Source organism: Dipteris shenzhenensis, chromosome 12 (genome assembly GCF_047967505.1).
Source record: "Dipteris shenzhenensis isolate YYH24624 ecotype China chromosome 12, Dip_SZ_1.0, whole genome shotgun sequence".
NCBI lineage: Eukaryota > Viridiplantae > Streptophyta > Polypodiopsida > Gleicheniales > Dipteridaceae > Dipteris > Dipteris shenzhenensis.
Window position 1 is genome coordinate 9887287 of NC_141607.1, and position 6000 is coordinate 9893286.

The window sequence follows — 6000 nt, forward strand, 5'->3', positions numbered from 1 at the left end:
CAGATCAGAGACAAGTTGGTGGGTCGTGCCTTCTAGTTTTGAAAGGCGCCAGTGCTTATCATTCGGTGGTCATCGGATTTCAGCATCGACGGTTTCCTTCTCCACGACCATCTGATATAGATCGAGTTCTTGAGCTGCCCTCGTGGCTTGGCAAACTTGCAGCCTCGTTGGGTAGAGTTCTACAAATCCCTCGTGCCTCCTGGCATCCAACAAGCAGGAAGATGGTGTGGATCCTATGGGAAAGAACATAGGAAATACCAGAGTTCATCAATCTCAAGGTGCAGAACAGTGCTAACTTCACAATCCAGGTCAAATTTAGTCCATTCCCTGATGCCTGCTATGTTTGCAAAAGACTGGGGCACTTCGCCAAGAATTGCCCACTCAAGACGATGAATACATCATTGGCGCTGGGAGATGCGACTTCTCCCATGGAGGAGAGGACGGTTACCAGGAAGGAGGGTGATGAGGGGAAGGGACCGTTAGCAAATGCCTATCAGTTCGGCTTGCATGAGTTATCACAAGATGTTCCGTCTGTCGAAAAGACCATCGAGGACTCTTTGTCAAAGGAGTGGGTGCAACTCCAGGAGCTAGGCCAATGGAAGGTGGTGGGTAAGAAAGGCAAAACAAGACTGGAGTTGCCAGCAGATGGTGTGCAAGGGAGTGAGAAGAAAAACCTTGCTACTCTCCAAGTGGCGCGAACCCCTCAAGAAGGTGGTGTGGAGGTTCTGGTTTCGGGCAATTCCTCGGGTATCCCTCTGAATGATGAAACCAGGAATGTGGAGATGCCAGAAGCTTATGCCTGTAAAAGAGCTCTTGACGAAAAGGACCCCAATCATGTCCATCCCGATGGTGCACAAGGAAAGATGGCGACTCTCCAGTAGAAGAGCCTCTCAAAACGGATTAAGGATGTGGCGAGGGGGTCCAGTGGTTCACGGGAAAATCGCTTCAGCTTTTTTAAAGATGCCTACAAAGCCCTCACACAGTGAAAAGGGGAGGGGGGATGGTAGAAAGCTGGGGATTTCAATTCTATCTTGGAATGTTAGAGGCTATTGTAATAGTCTGAAACAAAGAGGGTGTATCTCTGTTATTAGGAGAGTCACGCGTCATGTAATTCTGCTCCTAAAAATCAAATGTGGCTATGAGGACAACCTGTGGTTTACTTTCTAGAAGTTGGGGGGGTTTGAAGTGTTTATGAATTGCCCAAAGAGAGGAAAGGGGGGGGCTATAGTCTTAGTGTCTCAGGAGATTTGTAGGAACAGAGAGGGGTGGTTTGTAGGAGTGCGCTATCTGTTGAGGGATCTAAATTTGGGGTAGCAAGTGTGTATGCACTGAACAACTGTGTGGAGAGAATGAAGTGCAGGTAAGCCCTGAGTAGGTAGGTGGTTGGGGCCAATTGGCTGTTAGGTGATGATTGGAACTAAATGGAGGATCCCCTAGATAGATCCCATGGGGGAGCCTAGTGGGGAGCATGAGGTGGGAGGATTTGTGTCTACAACATGGTCTGATCGATGCTAGGGAAATAGTCACGGAAGGCTTATCCAATTTTACTTGGAATAATAGGAGAAGGGGAGACGAGTTTAGGGCCGAGAGGCTGGACAGGTTCTATATTTTGGGTGAAGCCTAGTGGCTCCAGGGCCCATTTGAGGGGAGGTGTATAGCCTCTATTGCTCTCTCTGATCACACCCCTCTCCTCTTGAAGTTCCATATCCCTAGTAAAGTTGATAGATCAAAAGATATCCCATTGAAGTTTGATAAGCGTCTTCTTGATTCTAAGCCATTTCACAGGATGGTCCGGAAATAGTGATGAGAGGCGACGACGGGCATTAGGGACCCCCGTCTTCATTGGGATTCTGTCATCAAAAAAGTGCTGCTCTACATTAAGGAGGTGGATCCTGAATCTAGAATAGAGAGAAGGAGTTATGGCCAAGTGCTTTCGATGGCGTGAGATTTGCTCAAAGCTATTGTCCTTCTCTCTCTGAAGGATCCATTCATGAGTACCCTGTTGGTGGAGGCGGATATCGCTTGGCAAGACTGGGAACTGTGGGAAGTTAAACAGGCGCACCTTAAGAGCAGATAGCTGTGGCTGCTGGCCCAAGGTGACTGCCCCTCAAAAGTGTTCTTTCAGACACTCAAACAAAATCAGCAAAGGGACTTGATTGACAAGGTAGAGGATGTCTAAGGTAACATTTAGAAAGAATTCTGGCACATTGCTTCGGTGTTTCAGTAGGGACTAAGTGCAATTATGGGCGTGGAGGCAAATCCAGGATGCGGATTGGGAGGTTGCCATTAATGAAGCTCTTGTTGGGGTTGACTCTCCGGTGTCTGACTACCATAAGAGCTGCCGCCCTTCGACCTCAAGGAGCTTGAGGATGCTTTAAATGCTTTGGCAGATGACAAGTCCTTGGGTCGAGATGGGTTGAATGCGGAAATTTTTAAAGCATTCTCTAACGTGCGAGGACCCGATCTCATAGAGATGGCCAATGCGGTGGTCGAGGCAGGCTTCTTGTCTGAGGACGTAAATGTTGGGCTCCTGAAACTCTTCCCCAAGAGACAGATTGGAGGCCAATAACGATGCTGAACACTTCTTACAAGATCATCGCCAAGGCATTGGCTATTAGGATCAAAGACGTGTGCTGGTTAGTGGTCGATGAGGAGCAGAATGACTTTGTCAAAGGGAGGGACATCTATGAGAATATCCTAAACGTAGCCCTCTCCCTGGATCATGCAGCTGCCATAGGGTAAAAAGTGTTGGTCTTTGGCTTGGACATGGACAAAGCCTGCGACAGAGTCCGCTAGGACTTCATCATTGCAGCGATGGCCATCATAGGCTTTGGGTCTGGCTTCTTGTAGAAGATTTGATGTCTGTTTGGCAATGCCTCCACGGTGCTATGCCTCAATGGAGGAGTTGTAGGAAATTTTAGGCTAAGGAGGTCTATCCACCAAGGTTGTCCATTGGCGCATCTCTTGGATATGCGATCTGCACGGTTCCCCTAATGGCCATGCTCAAAACTAAGGTTGCCCATAGTGGCCTTCTTCTTCCTTCTAGAGAGCAATTCTCCCACCAGCTCTTCGCTGATGAAACAGTAACGGTGATCCAAGAAGATAGGGATAGCGCGGCCTGCTTGATGGATGTTGTCAATGTCTTCTGTAGAGCCTTGGTTTCGAAGTGCAGTTGGACTAAGTCCTTCCTTCTCTGCTCAAATCAAGACCTAGCTCCGAATTGGGTTGTTGAGATTGGGGCGAAGGAGGTCCCTATAGGACAGATAATAAGGTACCTTGGGCCACCATTGGGTCTTAACATTTCCCTCAAGCAACGGCTTCACTAGTTCAAAGATAAGATAAAAGCGAAGCTTAGGAGTTGGAATGGGGTGTGCCTAAGATGGAATGCTCGTTGTTTGGTCGTTCAACATGCCCTTGCAGCCTCGGTTACTTATCTGGCCTCGCTGTGGCATTTCAAAAAGACTCACTGGTTAGAAATCGAAGTCCTCTTCCGTGCATTCCTTTGGGCTGAGGACTAGGGCAAGAAGAAAATGCACTATATCCCATGGGAGCAGCTGAAAGCCCCTAAGTTAAAGGGGGGGAGGACTGTCGGATGTGAGGATCAGGAATATCTTGCTTGTGAGCAAACTTCTTACGTGACTGTTTCTCAGGCCAACCCCTTGGGTCGACATCGCGAAGGCGAAGCTCACAAATTCGAAAGGAAAAGGGGCGGGTTTGTGGTGCGGCATGTCGTGCTATGACAAGCTCTTCTCTGCCTTCCCTACAACTGTTGCTGGGGCCGATCTTCTGGTAGGTCTTGTCTCGACGTGGAAGGCCTGTGTGGAGCATTTGAATTGGAAAGGTAGGGATGGCCTGAGAGGTGACACTAGTTTGGGAGAATCAATCTAGTGGAGTAAGGCCCTGGCAAGGGATGGCGATGCTTTTGCATGGCACGACATGAGGTAGGCCCGCAACCCTTTCAGGAAAGGAATGGCCACATGGGGAGACGTTTGGGACTCCACTAAGGCTGAGTGGAAAACAATCGACGTGTTGTGCACGGAGTTCCACATGATTGACGGAGAAACAGATCTTGTCAAGGTGGTCTTTGAAAGGATCCCTGAGGGTTGGCCAACCAACCCGATCTTGGCTAAAGATCGAGTTGGCAGTCAATGGAGATTGGGGAAAACCCCCCTAAGCAGGGTCACGACGAAAGTGATCTATAGACGTCTCCTCCAGATGCAGAGTGCGACTCCTTGGCTGAATGAAGTGTAGGGATTAAGAAGGGGCCATGTGTGGTGGAGGTAAAGGCTAACCAAAATCTGGAAGGGTTGCTAGGTTGGTAAATCTAGATTCTTGATGTGGAAGATTCTAAATCAGTGGTTGCTTGTGAAAGCTAAGATTGCAAAGAGGGTTGCTATAGACCCGGGGTGTGGGCTTTGTTGCAAAGCGATGGAGGATGTGAGGCATCTCTTTTGGAAATGTACGGGGGCTAGATAAGTGTGGCACAGGATTTTAGCCGAATGTTGGTTGTATGGGAAATTGATGCCTACTATGTTCAAGTAGTTCTTTCCAATTTGGAATTCTCTTGTTATTCAGAATATTGGTGTCCAATTGGTTGGAATGTTGTTTTTGTAGAGGTTCGAGTTGTGGTATCATGCCCTTTTACCAATGGCTTCGTTGTTAAACAAAACCCAGCAACCTATGGTTCCAAGTTAATGCACGAATCTTTAAAAATGCTGTGGGTACCATCAACCAATCCATTGGGAATGTTGAAATTACCCAAGCATATCTCAACTATCGTGCCCGGCTTCAAATGTAGGGTTTGGTGCAAGCCTGAGGTGTTCTTGGGATTTTTTGGTATTGTTAGGGTTTTGCTACATGTTTTGTGCCTTTTGTGAATTGCTTTTAAGATCTGTGGATCTTGTTGCAGTAGCAAATTGAAAACTTCTTCATTGTGAGAATATTTTGATGTGTTTGTGTAGAATAGGTGAGGTACATTTTATTTTGGTGTTGGTTGTCGAAGATACTTGCTATTAAGGTAATCAAGGTCTGTGTGAGTGTGTTCCGCAGTTCTAACTCAGTTGAGCAAACCTATGTATGCACTGTCTATTTGATCCATTGGCGTTGTTAGTTTAAATAAAGGAACATTGTCCTTCCAGAAGGATGACATTGTTGTTGATTTTGATGAGTGCTCCATGAATCTTTCATAGGGCTAGCTTGACATAGATCCCCACACAATATAACATCAACTCCACTGAATGGTTGTAGATGATTGTGTTTGATTTCACGCAAATGCATGTTGGTTGCAATTAGTGTGCTGTGGCCAATGAGGGAAACGAATACAATGAGTTCGAGGTATTTGTATAGTTGTGAAGCTCTTGTAGCTTTTCTATTGAAAGACTTGTGTAATGAGATGCCATTAGGGGTAAATGCAGAGCTGAATGTATTGTTGTGTCCCCAATGTTATATGCTACCTTCCTAGTGTATGCTAGGAGTAGTACTCTTGGCAAGTCAACATTTTCTATTTGCTTGTGTGAGTAATGTCGCAAAAATGCTTGAACCATGAGAGTAGTATGAATGTTTTCCATGTTCCTAACAAAAGAACAGATGGATTGGGATAGTTGCTTTGTTTCTTTTTTTGAGCATGATGTCTTCTAGGACCAAATCTTGCTCATCATTTAGCTTTCTTAAAGTCATGTAGTAGTCATTGGTAGGTGTCATTCCGTATGTTAGCAATGACTTGTTTTGATGTCGAGTGGACTTAAGTTGATTTTGCATGTCAATCCCAATGTCATAAGTGTCCATATTTTTAAATGCGGGTGCAATAGATGATGATGAGGTTAGGGAGGAATTAGTTGACCTTGAGGGAAATTTTGGAAGGATTTTGTTAAATTTGCTTTTGTTAGGTTCTATGATGTGTTTGTTATCATTGTACATGTCATGCCACGTACCTGTGTTTTGGTTAAGTGCAAGTTCAACACTATGATATGGAAGAAATAGAATGCATGGTACTTTGTAGTA